The sequence below is a fragment of the Taudactylus pleione genome, unplaced genomic scaffold (assembly GCF_031769625.1).
Source record: "Taudactylus pleione unplaced genomic scaffold, aTauple2 ptg000039l, whole genome shotgun sequence".
Classification (NCBI taxonomy): Eukaryota; Metazoa; Chordata; class Amphibia; order Anura; family Myobatrachidae; genus Taudactylus; species Taudactylus pleione.
Genome location: NW_028284441.1, coordinates 10,141,860 through 10,160,846, shown reverse-complemented (window position 1 = coordinate 10,160,846; position 18,987 = coordinate 10,141,860). Strand labels below are relative to the sequence as shown.

The following is an 18,987-nucleotide window of genomic DNA, read 5'->3' as shown; positions in this document are numbered from 1 at the left end:
GCAGTGTGGGTGCACAAGCACAGTGAGGGGGGCAGTGTGTGGATGTATGAGCACGGTGAAGGGGCAGTGTGGATGCACGAGTACAGTGATGGCAAGGAGCCATGTGGGTCTGTGAGCACAGTGAAGGGGGAGTGTGGATGCACAAGCACAGTGAGGGGGCAGTGTGGGTGCACAAGCACAGTGAGGGGGGCAGTGTGGGTGCACAAGCACAGTGAGGGGGGCAGTGTGTGGATGTATGAGCACGGTGAGGGGGCAGTGTGGATGCATGAGCACAGTGAGGGCAAGGAGCCATGTGGGTCTGTGAGCACAGTGAAGGGGGAGTGTGGGTGCAGGAGCACAGCGAGGGCAAAGTGTGGGTGAATGAGCACAGAGAAGGGGAGTGTTGGGTGTATGAGCACACTGAAGGGGGTAGTGTGGGTGCACAAGCACAGTGAGAGGGCAGTTTGGTTGCACGAGCACAGTGAAGGAATCTGTATCAGCACTGCGAGGGGGGAAGTGTGGGTCTGTATGAGCACTGAGAGCGGGGAAGTGTGGGTCTTTATAAGCACTGCGAGGGGGGAAGTGTGGGTCTGCATGAGCACAGTGAGGGGGGAAGTGTTGGGTGTGTGGTAATCGGTATGTCATACCGCCGGACCTAAGCCCGGCAGATGAAATACTGACGCCGGAAGGCCGGCAGCAGGAGATTCCGACGGAGGTAAATAAACCACCTAATCCTCCCCCCCCCCCTTAATCCTTCTTTAGGGGTGCCTAAACCTAACACCCCCTCCCCACACCCTAAACAATCGGGAAGCCGGCGGTCGGCATTTTGACCGCCGGCTTCCTAACTACATCCCGGGTGCATGAGCACAGTGAGGGGGCAATGTGGGTGTATGAGCACAGTGAGGGGGCAATGTGAGTGCACGAGCACAGTGAAGGGGTCTGTATCAGCACTGCGAGAGGGGAAAGTGAGGGTCTGTATGAGCACGGTGAGGTGGGCAGTGTTGGGTGTATGAGCACAGTGAGGGGGCAATGTTGGGTGTATGAACACAGTGAGGGGGGCAGTGTTGGGTGTATGAGCACAGTGAGGGGGGCAGTGTTGGGTGTATGAGCACAGTGAGGGGGGCAGTGTTGGGTGTATGAGCACAGTGAGAGGGGCAGTGTTGGGTGTATGAGCACTGTGAGGGGGCAATGTGGGTGCACGGGCACAGTGAAGGGGTCTGTATCAGCACTGCGAGAGGGGAAAGTGTGGGTCCGTATGAGCACAGTGAGGGGGGCAGTGTTGAGTGTATGAGCACAGTGAGGGGGCAGTGTTGGGTGTATGAACACAGTGGGGGGGCAGTGTTGGGTGTATGAACTCAGTGAGGGGGCAGTGTTGGGTGTATGAGCACAGTGAGGGGGGTAGCGTTGGGTGTATGAGCACAGTGAGGGGGGCAGTGTTGGGTGTATGAGCACAGTAAGTGGGGCAGTGTTGGGTGTATGAGCACAGTGAGGGGGGCAGTGTTGGGTGTATGAGCACAGTGAGGGGGCAGTGTTGGGTGTATGAGCACTGTGAGGGGGGCAGTGTTGGGTGTATGAGCAGTGAGGGGGGCAGTGTTGGGTGCATGAGCACAGTGAGGGGGGCAGTGTTGGGTGCATGAGCACTGCGAGGGGGGCAGTGTTGGGTGTATGAGCACAGCGAGAGGGGCAGTGTTGGGTGTATGAGCACTGTGAGGGGGACAGTGTTGGGTGTATGAGCACAGTAAGAGCAGTGTTGGGTGTATGAGCACAGTGAGAGGGGCAGTGTTGGGTGTATGAGCAGCACAGTGAGGGGGGCACTGTTGGGTGTATGAGCAGCACAGTGAGGGGGGCCGGGTCAGTGTTGGGTGTATGAGCACAGTGAGGAGGCAGTGTTGGGTGTACGAGCAGCACAGGGAGGTGGCAGTGTTGGTATTGAGGGAGTAGTGTGAGTTTGAATAAGCACAGTGAGGGGGCAGTGTGGATCTGTGAGCACAGTGAGGGGGTAGTGTGGCTATGTGAGCACAGTGAGTGGGCTGTGTGGGTTTCCCAGGCAGTGAGAATATTTACACAGTGAGAAGGGGGGCCGGCACTGTGGATTATTCTGCTAGCACAGCGGAGGAGGCAGCAGTACACGTTCCCTGCCAGTGAGTGGGCTGCTCCCGTCTGGCCGCCCGTGCGCCTGCGCACTCCCCGCATTCCAGCATGGCGCTGCAGCCCGGTAGTGGGGAATCTGCGCACTGAAATCGCAGCGGCCCCGGGGGACACGGCGGAGCAGAAAGCGGACACCGGGCGACACAATCTCACCCCCGACATCTCCCTCCCCAGATCCTTGGCAAGCTCTCCGGTCGCACCCAGGTGAGTGCTGCTCTTTAATGTTCGGCGCTACCAGACCTGCAGCCGGCATCCTCCACCCTGCTCAGGATCTGGGATCGCATGCAGAGCAGGTTTATCCCCGGGCCGGCAGCCTGCACTTCTCTATGCTGCCCTGTATGAGGGTAACCTCCTCACCCTGCAGTCTAATGCTGTAGTAATTTGCCCCATGAGTGTCTGGCATTGCGGACCCTTCCACTGGTGCCCCCTGACTTACTCCCTTCCCCTCCGAGCTGCAGCCTGTCCTGTAGAAACCGATCGAAACTGAGGGGCTTAATCTCCAATGCCCTCTGCTGATTACCTGGGCAGGGTGTGGGATCTGCCCCCTCCGTGCCCCCAGCCTGCAGCCCCCCTGTCCTTGCCTCCTGGAAATGCTGCCACGTAGGCTCCAGCAGTGAGTGCAGATGGAGAGAGGCTCCCCCTCCTCCTCCCTCTCTCACTTCTTTCTCACATTAGTTTTTCCCTTTTTGTCATCTTTGCTGTAACTTGTTCAATTTCATTTTACAGCTATTTTATGCCTATTCTCCGTTACCCATTGATCTCCTTCAGGCGGCGCAATGTTACCCCCCTCCACCCATTCTAAGTCACAACAAAGGGCTATTGACTTTTTGGAGTGACGTCAGCCCTATGGACAGTTACTTGTTGCAGGCGGGCTCCCATGTCAGCAGGAGGGGGGAGGTGGGCAACAAGCAGGAGGGGGTATGGAATCTCGGATTATTGATACTCAGGAACTGAGTGAGTTTATGAATTGTCTGCTACTAGTTCCTATACTTCAGGAACATCTGTGCTCCATCACTTGTATGCAGATACACTGGATTCTATGTCTCTTTTTCTGTACTTTGTAAAAATTTGTCATAAATTTATAAAGCGGGTAAGTGATTTGTGTTGCTGTTTTGAACCCCTTATGTCACCTGTGTTGAACTACAACTCACAGCATGCCCTGATATTGGAGTTTCATAGATAGCTGGGGAGCTGGTGGGTTACCTGACTTTATTTCACCTACTGTAATTTATTCACTGCTGTACGTTTGGTAATATGGTGTTTTGTGGAGACTCCTCTTGTATGACAGAAGTTGGGAACTTGATAAGTTTATTGTGTGGCCTCATTCAAATATGTGTATTTGGTCACTGTAGTACAGGAATGGCCAACCTGTGGCTCTCCAGCTGTTGTAAAACTACAAGTCCCAGCATGCACTGCTTCAGTTTTGCTATTAGGGAATGCTAAAACTGGCAGGGCATGCTGGGATGTGTAGTTTCACAACAGCTGGAGAGCCACAGGTTGGGCAGGCCTGCTGTAGTAGATCAAGAGTTTGCATAAAGTGGCAACGTGGAGCACTGGATGTCGTTATTACTTGTACAGCCTCGTTTCACTTTTTGTTCTTTAAGCAGTGTGCTGAGATTGCAGGCTCTTAAGAGGAACAACAGATTGCATTGTATTCCCAAATGTTATTACTTATTGCACCTGATTATTTTGGCCCCCTATTGCATTTGTTGATTTCATTTACTATAGAATATACGTTTCAGGGGTAACGTTGCATTTATCATTTCAGTGCACTCTGTTTACCTGTAACAGTCACCTACAAATAGAAGAGTCAGCTCTTCAGAGGATGCAGCCTTTCACTTCACTAGTAACTAGTGGCAACACCGAGACACCTAACTATTTGGGCCTCATGCCTCACGAATGGCAACAGCCCCAAGAGTTTATGGGCTAAGTATTGGTTCAGCCCACAGATTGGTTGCTTCCTGTACTGGAGACGTTTGTAAAGCTGCATACACACACAACGATTTAGTAAATGAACGATTTTAGTATACGATTTTCTTTCATTTTTTTCAAGGGAACACTGAACGAAAATCGTTCATTTACTAATTGTAATGAACGATTTTTTTGTACAAATTATTTTTGCATATTCTCTTATTGAAAATCGTTGAGTTGCTCAGTCTGACTGAACTACAAACGTGAGCGCGCATGAATGATAATCATTCATCTTTTTAACTCAGAAAGTGAACGATTTTTTCAACGATTGAACGATATCATTATCGATAATCGTTCAAAAAATCGTGTGTATGCACCTTTATGGAGCATACACACGGTCAGATGAACGATTTGATCATCGATTTGAACGATTTTGCAAACTATTTGAACTACGAACGATTTTTGACTGCATTAAAATGACTGAAATCGTTCAAAACTGACTGCAAACATATCAGATGTCAGATATCGTTATCTGACCATTGGGAACGCGCATCGTTCATCATTCAGACATGTCAGATTTTCCTTCAGATATGAATGATTGAACAATTTTTGAAATCGTTATCGTTCAGATCTGAAGAAAAATCTGACCGTGTGTATGCACCATTAGACTTAAATGGTAGCATCCATGAAATTAATAACTTATCTAGTTCAAATATATATATATATATATATATTAAACAGTTATTACCAGTTATTTATATAGCGCACACACATTCCACAGCGCTTTATAGAGAATTTGTCCATTCGCATCAGTCAATATACAATCTATATTCCCTACCACACATGCTCACACACCTACCCACTAGGGGTAATTTTATTTGCTGGAAGCCAATTAACCTACCAGTATATTTTTGGAGTATGGGAGGAAAACCACGCAAGCACAGGGAGAATATACAAACTCCACACAGTTAGGGCCGTAATGGGTTTCGAACCCACCACCTCAGTGAATATCAAAGCTAGTTACACGAAAAGGCACAAGACGGCCGTTTTAAAGCAGGATGTCCAATTTAAACAGAAATCATTTTTTTATGGAGGATTATGGGATAAACAATTGTTTAATGGCCACATTACCATAAAATATCTTAACTGCGTAGTGGGCCTCTTAAAACCACAAGATCATATTTAGTGCATCGTGGCATAACTTCTTTAAGTTTGAGCTATATTGTACGAATGCATCGCCTTTCTTCCACTAAGATTCCCAGAAGTTGACATTTTGTTAATGATGTTGGTAAACTTTGTTTCTGTCACTGATCTAGAATCTCTTTTGTTCAGTTGCCACAAGATGGTGATATCTTTTTCCTTCAGACATCCATAGTCATCCCTTAGGAGTTCTTATAACTTTATCTAATCCTAAATGTGCTCTAATAATCTCTTCTACTAGTCACTGGGACCTGTACGCTAGTCATAATACCCAAAATATTAAATAATTATTATTAAAAAAATATTGTTGCCTGTCACATGATGTTTATATTTGGCCCTATAAATTATATTAATTGCTTACTTACGTCAGGAGTAGTGTCTGTACAGATTGAGTCTCCCATATCCGAATTTTCTGAAATACGGAATATTTTTAGCATAACTGAGAAAGTGAAACTTTTGCTTTCTGATGGTTCAATGTACACAAACTTTGTTTAAAGCACAAATTATTACAAATATAGTATAAAATAACCTTCAGACTCTGTGAATAAGGTATATATGAAACATAAATGAATTTCATGTATGTACACAAACATTTTGATGCACAAAATTATTAAAAATATAGTATAAAATGACCTTCAGGCTATGTGTATAAGGTGTATAGAAAACATAAATGGATTATGTGTTTAGATTTGGGTCCCATTCCCAAGATATTTCATTATTTTATGCAAATATTCCAAAATACGGAATATCCCGATATCCAAAATACCCCTGGTCCCAAGCACTTTGGATATGGGAGACTCAACCTGTATTAGATTGCAATCTCTTACAAGCAGGTCCTCCAATTTCATGTTATATTTCTGCACTGAAACAAATGTCCGTTTTCTCACCACTGTATAGATCTGCAAAAATGTTTTATAATTCTCAGATTATGGGGGGTGAAATTCAATTCAAATCGATATGCCGCTTACTTTAGTTCGCAAGTGATGTTAGGGAATTGAATTCCCCTCTATTTTATTAATAAAGGCACCTTCATCTGTTCAGAATGACACTTTCCAAATACTTTTGTATCTGCGTTCTTTTTTATTTTTTTTGTAGTCAACTTTATATATTTTACCATACACAGTGGGTGGAATTCAATTCTCTCCAGCCCCTATCGCGCCCGACGGAGCTATTCTATTCTTGCTCCTGTCGGGCGCGATCAGCTGCCAAGCGCTACATTTCAGCTCGCAGCCCCTGGGGGATGAGAGCTGAAATGTGCGAAAAGTGACATGTTTGGGCGCCCAAACATCACTTTTCGCAATCGCGCCCAGCACTTTGGTCGGGGTTAGCTGCTTTACGCGGCTAAACCTGACCTCTAGGAGCGCGATCAGTGTGAAATTCTAGCACAATTGAATAGCGGCCCGCGATCTCCTGTCACTTTAGACGGGAGATGCGGGCCGCGAAATCAATTGAATTCCGCCCAGTATGTGAGGTGGTTGTGTATGCTTGGAAAATCCATTTGCTGCTATTGCTGTCCTTTTTCCATTGACTTATCTGGCAGTGAGTGTCCCACTTATAATGCTAGTAATACCAACATGAGGAAATGGCTGACTCATCAGTTTAACCAAATATAGCTTTGATCACAGCTGGGTTAAGGATACTACTCACTATTGGACTGTACTAAAAATATGACTTGTAACATTGCTGTTGCCCAAATGCTATTATTAAAATAAAAATTATGATGCAACAAAGTTTTCTGAGGTAGTCAGGGAAGATGGAGTTACTACTGCTGGACATCCCTACGTATGTGTCTGATGTTCTGAAGCTAAACTTTCATCATTTTTTTTTTTTTGGTTGTATCTTGCTGAGCAGCACCAGCTTTGTGTTTATTGCTGTTTGCGCCATCACGTCAGTGAGTGTACCACCATGCATAACAGGACGTAATCTCATGTCTTTCAATTCCGCTACTCCACCTATAATGGTGCTACATCTCCCGAGATGAGATAGGACATACAGTTACAATTGTCATTCAAAGTCCTCAGTGTAGTAGATTGGAAGCTCGGCAAGACGTACATGTGGAACTATAAACTTTAATCTTGGGATAACTGAAACAAACAACTGCCCGCTCATGTGAAGAGATGATAGAAAGGCACAACATGAAGCCATAAATATAAAGCAAAGTGTGTGGTAAATGTTACAGGAAAATATACGCATGCAATCCTCATCTAACAGTGGACAACCCCTTTAAGTAGCCACATCATCTTCTTGTTCTCCAGAAAGGGATGGCTGCTATCCAGCTGTTCCCACCTATGATATTGCTATGTTCTCATTCCTGGCCAGTATGTACTGTGTTCCAGTTGAACAGCTGTGCAGTTGGCATCTTCTCCTTCATATGATTCAGCCTCCAGTTCTCCATTCTCTAAACCGTCCCAGTACGTCATGGTTGATTTCCATGACCATGAATCAAAATTGTAAGGAGCGAATGCACGCTGCCGGGTTCTCCGTTCTTATTGCTGCTTATATCCACAAACATTCTTTTTCCACCTTTTTCTTTCCACATTATTTCATGGAACAAGCCATCGCAAGCGGAACACTTAGGTGTACCTGCCTTTTTGTATTGTTGCAGCAAGTTTACCGCCACCCACCGCCCCCCTCTTCAGTACCCTAGGCTGTAGTCAGGCAATACCTTGGCAATGACATTGAATAATGAATGTCTAGAAATGTTTCCTGGCAGGCCTTCTGCTTGCCTATAAATAGCCTTTTCAAAAATGAGTAAGCTAATACTCTGGCAGGTTGGCTTTAGTTTTGCTCATATAGATGCTCTCTCTCTCTCAAAGAGAACAGTGATTTCCTTGTTCTCGTTAAGATATTAGATCTCCTTTTACCTATCTATCTGATGTTCAGTGATTAGCTGCGACACTGCAAGGCAAAGAGGTTCTTGTGCTCAAAATTACGATTTAACAAAGATTCAGGTTAGACAGATAATGTTGAATGGCTTTGAGCTGTTTCATTTGCCTTATTCTATAAGATTGTATTATGATTTATATTAGGGATGTGCAGGCTCGTATAGGTTCGAATTTTCCTGCCAAGTTTGGATTTTTCACACTAAAAATCAGGTCTCAGAGAGAGGCAAAACGTCATCATTCCTGGACAAAAGTCCATGGAAGATGTTTGTCCATGAAAGATGACATTTTGCCTCTTTCTGAGACCTGATTTTTGGCGGGAAATATCCGAACTTGGCAGGAAAATTCGAACCTATCCGAGCCTGCACATCCCTAATTTATATCAGTTAGCGTTGGTGTATTTCAAAGTTTAGCATACTTGCAACTTATCTGTGCCTGGATTTGTGAGCTCATAGGTCTCCAACTACCAAGGCTGCATGTAAACTATTTTTAATTCTCCTTTCTATCGCTAATCCTGCAGTAAATGTGATGTGTGTTGTAACTCCCTGTACACACACACAAACACACACGTGTATTTTGTCCCATAGCCTTTTAAAATTGATCCCAAACTGGTGCTAGTGAAGATATGTAGTTTAAATCCCGGCGGTCGTGATGTTGGCCTTCGCCAGCATCCCAACCACCGGCATCCTGATGGTAAGTTTTGGGGTTAGGTTTAGGGTGCGAGTAGGGAGGGTTATGTGTAGAGGTAGGATGCTTACTGACAGGTGTCGGTATCCTAACCCTGTCGAGATGTCGGCGTCTGGATTCTGACTGCTGGGATCCCGTACCCAACCCCTAGTGTAATAGCTATGGTTTGGGGTAGTTGGAATTGGCCAGTCTGCCTCTGTTACCACCTTTTTCACTGTTGACTCTTGCATGGGAACTATACACTTCTGCACTTTGCGTCATCCACAGTTAGTAGATTATGGTTTGCTGGAGTCATGGAGCTCCCATACATGCAGTGGGCTTTAAATGTTGATTACCATCACAAAAATTGTGTCCTCTAGGTTTTGACAATTGTATACAGAAATTGCGGGCCTCGGAAGTTAAGAAAGTTGATTGTTTGGTTTTGTGTAACATTAATTCCATTAGCTTTTATTTGACTTGTCCATAATATCTACCATTTATTTTAACCTAGTGAATGATGCACTTTGATAGAAATGACAGTATTTGCACTGTGCAACAATTAAATTGGCAGGCATATTGTAAAACTGGGCATCCACTATACAATTTTCTGTCAGATATCTGTCCAATCTGGCTGGTTGGTTGAAATGAAAACCTGGTAATGTATGGGAGCAAATAACAGTCGATCATATGGTTTTGGGCAGCACAGACGGTGTAATGGTTAGCGTTACTGCCTCACAGCAATGAGGTCATGGGTTCAATTCCCACCATGGCCCTAACTGTGTGGAGTTTGTATATTCTCCCTGTGCTTGCGTGGGTTTCCTCCGGGTACTCCGGTTTCCTCCCACACTCCATAAATATACTGGTAGGTTAATTGGCTCCCCTCAAAAATTGACCATAAGTGTGTATGTGTGTGAGCATGTGTTAGGGAATATAGATTGTAAGCTCCACTGGGGCAGGGACAGATGTGAATGGCCAAATATTCTCTGTAAAGCGCTGCGGAATATGTGTGCGCTATATAAATAACTGGTAATAAATAATAATAATAATAATGGTTTTAAACACTGAAAAAAGGACAAAAATAAATGTTCAAATTGGTTAAATTTGTGTGTTTTAACCAATTTGTCTGAACAACCATTACATTACCAGGTTTTCATTCCAACCAGCCAGATTGGGACAGATATCTGACAGAAAATTGTATAGTGGATGCCCAGTTTAACTGTCATCCATCATTTCAGTGACTTGTTTTGTTTTATCAATGTTGCAATGTAATCCCCTTGTAGTATGGTACGGGTATTATAAAGTTTTATTTGTTGTTTTGGTCTGTTAGTAGAGATTAACATCTTCAGATCACTTTAATTATACATGCATCCCTGCAACTTTTAATACATAGTTCTGTGCCTGTATAGTAATGTCTTCATATTCTCAGACAGGGTTATTTTTATCATAATGGACTACATAGAGCTGTTTTTTTTTTTTTTTTTTTTTTTTTTAATATGTTTGTTCCTTATGTGGATGAAGGATATTCTCTGTACAGCACTGCTTAATATGGTGGCGCTATAAACCATAATACCGATTGCAAAGAGCTTGACAAAGAAGTACTTCCTGCGGCAAAATTATTTTTAAATTAGTAGAACACATCACTGCTGTGAGGCATAGTTGAGTTTAAAATAGGGATAATTTGATATGTTTATTTCTGGTTTACCCTCTGAAAAAAAGAATATTTTTCACAATTAGGTGGCCTATGTATTAAAAATCTCGGTACTGCCGCTATTATTAACAGTCTATCTCACCGGGAATTTTTTAATGAAAATGTACCGGCAATGTATTACCGATAACTCGCAGGGACTGAAGTGAAAGCCTTCCCCAGGTGAAGGGGGAGGAGTGCCCATTGACAAACAGTAGTTTATGCCATCTGAAGATGGTGTAAACTACCGGGGCTAAAGTCCGAAAAGCTTCACTTTTTGGAGTTTAGTACATAGGGGGTCAGATCGTAGTCCCCATTGATAACAATGGGCACTGCGATCTGCAGTGCTAATTAGCACTTTTCCGGAGATTTCTGTGAAATCTCCTACATTGTGAGTACATAGCATCGATAAATAAAATTCTGCAGAAACTGCAGTTTCTGCATAAATTTATGTAAAAAATGGCTTGATACTTTGTGTTTTTTTTTTTTTTCCACACTGTTACTGTCAAAGAGTAACAATCTTAATTATCCAGTGTTACCATCACCATATAAACAGGAGAGCAATGTAATTTGGGCATGTGGAGTCTAGTCTTTTCCCAAGCCCGAATACCAGAAAATCCTCTGTAGTCTTTGGTTGCTATGGAAGTGCTGTGTAACAAGTGACTTAAGCATGGTCTGTCACTAAAATGTGGCTGAGATCTGTTCGGAATAATCACAGCATTGTTTTGCTATGTAACCCCTTGAAATTTTTAATTAGTCTGTAAAAGTGACTTTAGTTTACAGGCAGTGGTTCCCAAACTATTGTGAATCACGGCGCCCTAGAGTATCAGCATTGTTTTCAAGGCACCCCTAAGCCAAAATTTTGTTATTGAGAAATTCATAAAAAATGTAGTAAAGTGAAGTAAATTGTGCTTACCTGTCATGCTTTAGTGTCAGTTATGTGGTGGACAGGTTTGCGCTTCTGTTTTTCCACATATTAACATTATGTTGACCATAAATAATTTGATTTGGTGCTGGACCACCAACCTGAGGCACCCCTGCAAGTGTCTCGAGGCACCCCAGGGTGCCACGACACACAGTTTGGGAACCACTGCACTAAGGGATAGATTTATTAAAATGTATAAAAAGTAAAACTTGGAGGTATGATTTATGTAGTACATTCTAATCCGCATAAGCTACAATCTGCTTGGTTGCTATGGGCAATGCATCCACTTCTCCTTTATACATTTTAGTAGCTCTACCCCAACAGTATTATCAAACATTTTTATTGTACGTTATGTATTTAGTGTTTGTGTAATATGTGCATTACCAATGATATAACATTGACCCTTCAATACTAAACATTGTTTGTGAATCTCCGAACATGAATACCCTATAATGGACATATCAGAAGGTCTCCGAGTCCCCTTCCTAAATATGTTTAGCTTTTGTTTGTCCCATGGGAGGAGAGGAAGGTTTATTTCATTTTTATTCTGCACTGACAGCTAAACTTGTAGCACTGGACTTGGGAAAACCCCCACTGGGAGATTGCAAACTATTGCTGCAGGGGACAGAGCCTCTCTCTGCCAGAAAAATAATCTGTGTATAGAAACACATTAACCCATTACAGCCTCTTGTTGACCTGCAGTAACACCGTGGTTCAAACTAAAACCACATTGTTGACAGAATCAATTCTGTAAATTGCAAAAAGATAGTTTTAAAAGCTTTTTGCGTATGTTCAAGGTGGGTGTAAATGCAGAACGTTAAAGAAATTCAGTCATCTGTGTTTCCACTGTTAACAATTGTCAGCATTAAATTAGAGAGCGAACCACCGTGCCTTGTAATTAAGCTGTTATCCGGTTTCCACAGTATCATGTGCTTAAGAACACACAGTCCAATGAGTGAGACGACTTTTCCCATGGCCCTGAAATATTCAGGACGAGGAATAATATTTCTGGTGTCACTACCTTGACATTTCTAAAGAAACTGGTAAACGGCTTGTGATGATATTACTGGATGAGTCTGAAATGACAAGAGTCTAGTCTACATGACTTAATAAATCATTATGAAATAAACAAGTAACACTAAGGTTAAATAGCTGTTTCTGATCATTTTGAGTGTGACCTGTATTATCTGGGCTGTCATTGGTCTGTCGCTCATAAAATCATTAAATTCTTGGTTTCTGCTTGCCACATATTTTTATGAAAGCTTGTACCACAATCCTAGGAAACATGCAGAAAGTAAGGTCCACCGTGTTGCAATTGAACAGAGCATAAATGTATCTGAGATGGGGCTTGTAATGTTCCAGTGAAGTATGCTGTTGGTAAATGTCCAGGGTTATTCAGGATGAAATATGAATGCAGTTTGTGCTTTTCCTGTGTATTTTACTGCATTTTCCATGAGTGGCCAAAATGTACATGTGTATGTCCCTTGCACTCTTCATAGAGACATTACAAGCACCGTCTAATGCATCTTTCAGACCAAAGTTGCAGGTCCTAACCGGGTAAATGTACACTTTTTCAAGCCGTGTCACAGGAGCACAGACCCCTTTCTCACTGTACATTCGACCCAGGTTATTCCCGGGCCATCCCCTTTACATTGCACCCGTGTTTGCCCTACATGTTAAACCCATAAGGCGGGCCTCTGCACCCACAGCCAATCAGCAACTTTTAAATAACCCGGGTAAAGACTGCAGCTTATCCGGGTCGGTCCCGGGAATAGCCCTGGTCGCAACCAGGGTCGAGATACCTGGACAACCCGGGTTGACCCCTCTACACCAAGCCAGTACCCAGGTTGCCCCGCCAATATCCTGGATCAGCGGCTCGGTGTGAGAGGGGTGAAATTGACATACCAGCTGTGTTCAGTATCAGGCAATGATGTGTGGACAACGCACGGAGTCACCCGTGTGCATGCATCTTTAAACTAGCCATAGACACTGTTATCTGTCCAGTCATTAATTAAACATACCAAATTAATCATAGGCCTGTGTTTCCTGTAATCTTCTGACCACATATTCGTGTGTTTGGGCATCATACATATTGGGGGGAATTCTATTCCCCAACATTGATGTTCCCAAACCCTGCCATTACAGTCCAGGTTTTAAGTGTTTGAATCCAGATAGTTAAATCAAATTGACTGAGGTACCAGTTTAGTCACCTGTGCTCAAGAATAGATATCCTTAAAACGTGGACTGTTATGATGGAATTTGGGAACCTCTGGTCTATAATATAATTTTTTGCCTTGTGAGATGCATACAGTTTAAGATGTTACCTGTGTAGAAAGCAAAAAACAACACATTGAGCTGCATGTAGGTGGTAAGTTAGCAGTGCCAGAGGCTTTCTTTGGAGAATCTGTTGAGCACACACCTGCAGATATAAATACAGTTATTATAATGGAGGGAGTTCCCCGTTTGACCCTTAATACGAGTACTTCATAGGGACATGGAAATGAGCAAACAGATGTCTTCTATTCTGACTTTCACATGAAATATGTTCAGCAATCTACGACTTATGCTGGGCATACACTGCCAGATAACATGCCTGTCAGACTGATAGACATTTTATCTGGCAGCCTGACACCCTGTAGATATCACGGGCGTATAATGTAAGATATCTCAGAGTGGCAATCTGTATGGGATGCCGGCATTCGTGATCGCGGTTGTCAGAATCCCAACACCGGCATACTGACAGAGCTGTTATACCGACACTTGTGTTCGGTATGCTAACCCTCCCCCTCTCCCTACCCTAACCCTCCCTCTTTGGTGCCTAACCCAATTCCCATTCTCATATCGGTCGGTCACATACACTATACAGTTAGACGGCCGATATTAGACGGATCGGCTCGATAATTGTATAGTGTATGCCCAGCATAAGGACGACAGTAACTAAATGATTTTGAGAATTCCAAGATTAGAATGCGAAAGGGCCCTACCTTTCACCAGTATAGTACCAGGAAGTGCTTTCAAACTGATTATAGGCTTTGTCAGTAGACTAGGCCGAAATAAGTTATGGCTCTTCTGGCTTTGTAAAAATGCGAACCCCAGCATGCGTTGCTAGATATTTGGCAGGTTATGCTGGGACTTGTAGTTTCCCAGCACTGTTTTCCTTTTTGAGCCCCATAATATCCCTGGCAGAATATTATGCATCTTAAATTAGAAATATTCTGTTTGCTTATTTATTGTAAGCCCCTGCACGGCCATTGTGAAACACTGAGGAGATATTCAAACAAGCAGCTATTTTAGCCAATTTATTGTTTCCCAAATACATGTATTTCCAGCAGCGTACAACAGCATGAAACCTAGAGTGGGGTCATGCAGTCTTTCTGTCCACAAATAGTTCCGTGACTGGAGCAGTGAGTTGTTATGAACGTTAGTGGAATTTAAGGAAATTTCTGTAATCCAGCGCATAAAGCAATGATATTAACATACATTATGACCTTTTATTTGTATTCACAACAAAGAAAATAGAAACTATAATGCAGCGTTGACATCATCATACCACGATTATAGTGTTTGCATAGTGAAGTCTTCAACTAGCTTAAACTATACTGTCCTAGTAAAAAAAAAAAAAAAAGACATTGTTTTGGCAGCAGCGACAGCGTTGGTCTGCCTGGACTTGACGAGGTAAATTCCCAGAGTGCTGTAAAAAATGTTTTCCATGGTGTCAGGTGGGTGAAGGTGTCATTTAGGTCTTGTGATCTGACAGGACTTGGTAAGGTTAATGTCCCAGTTCCTGCTTGAAGCATCAGTGCATTGGATGCCGACATATACTTTCATTGTCCCATGGTTCTATTCATCCAGCCTTAATTAGTTTGTCTGTTCCTTTCCTCCTCCTCCCCTGTAAGGCCTTCCGTGCTGATAAATGCTCCCACAGGATATATTTATGTGTGAGTCAGGATTCCAGGGCAGAACTGTCTGGAGCTCTTTGGTATCCTGGGGGCAAAGTCATAGTTTGCTAGTTTTTGTTTTATGGATGGAACGTGTGTGTGATTTGTAAACTGTATTATACAGTGGGTGTAGATAAGAGAGTAGGTGACATATAAGACTGTGTATGTATATAGCTATCACACCTAGCTTTGCAGTATTTTAGTAATCATACGTTTCGAAGTGAAATCATTGTCAGTATCAACTGTCAAATCACTTGGTACATATTATATGACATTGAGGCAAAGCTTCCAATCCAGCCATTGTCGCACTATTAATATATGGAATTTGTGGACTTTTTTTGTGGGGGTGGTTCGGAGGGCCTAATTGTGCAAAATGGTCCCGTAGGGTCTATACCTAACCCTTGGTTAGATGCAAAGTTTTGTAGAGTGTCTAGGAAATAACTTGTGGATTCTCTGTCCTTGGGGTCAGAGGGGTCCTTTCATTTCCCCCAAAGGGCCCTTTTTGGCCATGTGAAGTACTCCGCCTAACCTGGACCCCACCAGCACTCGTCTTGTGACCATCTTCAAGTATTTGAACTAATTAAGAAGGGCATTTGTTGTTCACAGTAGTCGGCTCAAACACTTATGACCTTGGGTTTGTGACCTGCTGGATTAGGCATTCAGAGGACTACATAGACCCAGCCCCTTTGATCTATAAAATAGTCGTTAGATGCACTCTTATAGAGTGCTTCAGACAAAGGTTTAGGTATAGGGTATGGGTTGTCTTTGCTCCCTATTTTGAGGTATGTTTATTCTGCTCCCAGGTCATCATGAGCTGTGCAGGATTCTGCCTTATGTGCTCTGCTGCTCACCACAGACAAGGTGTCTCCATGCTGCTTATGACCTGAATAACTGAATCCCTGGAAGGACAGGTGGGTTGAGTTCATGTCGAAGCTCGTCCATTTCAATTGTGGCGTCCATATAGTTAACCAATACCTAAGGCAGAGCAGTGCACGTGGCTGTATGACTACTTACAAATTGTAGTATACAGCAGTTGATGAGCGGCAGGTTACATCGTGCAATTCTATATATTTTTCAGTATGTTTTATAAACAATAAGAACTAGTATTTTGGATGTTTTAAAGCTGTAAGAAGTTATCGAGCTGTCTGAAAAAAAAAACGAACACCATACGCTGATTGTAAAAACTGTGGCATCCAAATTGGAATCAGGGAATGCTTGTGCTGGCCATACACAAGTGCAATTTTCGACGCGTCGTACGATGAATCGCGTGGAAATCGTGTATTTTTTAGGTAGGATACGATCCATTGTGCTCTCCTGCCGCTATTGAAACGTATCGTATGATCAGATGCGCAGCCTATCATATCTATCGTTATCGTATGCAGATTGTGCCGTGTATTTGTGCATGCGATACATCGTGCGTCCGACCGGCATCATCAGTGACAATTTGAACAGTTGTCTGTTCTATCAATGACATTCCCTCCTAAACTGCAGATTCATCGTACCGTGAGATCGTATGTACATTGTGTGGCCGGGACTGCCAGGGAGCTGCCGGCGAGTTCAAGGGAAATCGTAAGATGAATCTTAGCGTATGCTGGTCGTACTAGTGTATTGCCAGCATAAGGCTTGTAGTTCTACAGCAACTGTTGTGCCGCAGGTTGCACATGGCAGCCATAAGCTTTTAGAACACAGAAGGGGATGTAATAGTGTGTAAATTATGAAAATTGCATTTATTTTTTGTGGAAAATTAAAAACCTTTTTTATTTATATTTTTAAAAATGCAAAACAGCGCTGGTTTTGCCCTGAATAATATTGGCGCTTTAATTGCATGGCTGAACCGTAGAGATATCTGTACTCCTAATAACTGGCACCCTATTACATTCCCCCCAAAGGCCCCCTTTGGTAGAGTTCTTTCATCTGCTTTGGAATTAGATAGCCAATGAAAGGTATAATTGTGTTGTTTAATACGACATAGTTGATGCTATTGACTTAGCTAGATTGTGAATCTAAACAGAAATGTGCTTGCAACCCAGTCTTTGTTCTAAGCAGTGGACTTAAAAAAGTGACCATATAGGACGGAAGTGTGAACTGGGGATTAGGGGTCCAAAAGAGGGGTAGTATACTGTTCTTAATTCCCCAATAACAGTCACTATTGTGAGGGTGAATGACTGTTCTCTTCTAAAGTACACGTCAGGCAGGATATTGAGGAACTGTATTCAAAATCTCAAAGGTCACTAAGAATGAGATGATAAGTGTTAAGAACAGATGTATGTTTGCACAAGATGTTACACTGGTACTCCGTCAGCTGCATACATCTGAGATCTCATTATGTCCGTCTGGCTTTTGGCTGCTGGGAATAATCTCTGCTCCCTATTGTGGATGGTCCCTATGTTTACTTGAAGGCAAGTATTTCTCCCCACCCAAAAAAAACCCTTAAAAGTGGAACTAAGCCTGCAAAATAAATTAACTTCCTTGTGAGGGACAACTGTTTTTATATAGGGCTATAAATAGGGCTAATATAGGGCTGTGTGTGTGTAGCCAAGGGGGCATTTGCAACATAGAATTTGACGGCAGATAAGAACCACTTGGCCCATCTAGTCTACCCCTTTTCATGAATCCGCGTATTTCTGTTGGCCAGCTTGGCTGATCTAGACCAGACTGTCCTGGAATTGTATGTGTGGATCAACTCGCCACAAATCCAGCTGGATTTCGGGTTTTCAGGGTAGAGAAAGTAAGTGTGTGTGTGTTTGTATTAGGGATGTGCAGGCTCGGTTCTACTCTGTTCCGTTCGTTTTTTTTTACCGAATCTTATTGGGTTTCAGCTGTCACGAGTTTTGGATAGCCAATAAGATTCGGTAAAAAAACCGAACGGAACCGAGTAGAACCGAGCCTGCATATCCCTAGTTTGTATACACATGTATGAAATGTTTGTCCGCCCGCACTTAGGGCCTGATTCAGAGGTGTCCGCTTTTGCTATTCGCATGCAGACTGAGCAATTGTTTGCCATTGCATATTCTTTGCAGTGCGCGTGTGGGAAGGCAGCTGTGCGAGCCCGCAAACCACGGAGGCCCATTGCAGATTGATTGACAAGAAGTGACAATTTGGGGGTGTTGACGGGGGGGAGTGGTTAAGGAAACGCAGGTGTGCTTGGGCATTTGAACACCGTTACGTGGGTGTACATAAACTAGCCACTGCAAGTGCATACGCAGCCCTGCGTGGCAGAAGAACTCCCTAGGCTGCGGCAGGTCAGACATTCCGCAAGGTTAAAATGGCCGCCGCTGTCCTTCGATGTTGGATATTTATGCGTGCAAGCGATCGCGCATGCAAGTACGAAGGCAGCAGTGGGCGTATTTATGCTCGGGTGATCTTTGCTAACATTAGCATATTTTCTCAGCTGCGAACGTGGCAAAGTGCGGCTGCGTTCGCATTAGCGTCCACCTCTGAATCAGGCCCTCAATGCACTATGTGGTTCAAATGCTCAGAGATATTTAATTTGGACAAACATTGATGTGGTCAAATGAGACCATGCACCAGGACTCTAATGCCTAATTTTTGGTCTGCCAGTTTAAGTCTAGTCGCTACACTGTCGCTATACATTACCTCCTTGTTACTAACACTTTTTTCCTTTTTAAGGTGCCCATACACGGTGCGATAAAG

At 43.5% G+C, this 18,987-nt stretch overlaps 1 protein-coding gene across 2 annotated transcripts in view; it reads left to right on the top strand.

Moving 5' to 3' along the window:
- The first annotated feature begins 2,102 nt into the window (after window positions 1–2,102).
- Window positions 2,103–18,987, top strand: part of LOC148538605 (fibronectin type-III domain-containing protein 3a-like) — a 114,914-nt gene continuing 98,029 nt past the window's right edge. For both annotated transcript variants that reach the window (XM_088453064.1, XM_088453058.1), the window contains exon 1: window positions 2,103–2,331. The gene's annotated coding sequence lies outside the window, so the exon portion shown is untranslated. The remainder of the gene's footprint in view (window positions 2,332–18,987) is intronic.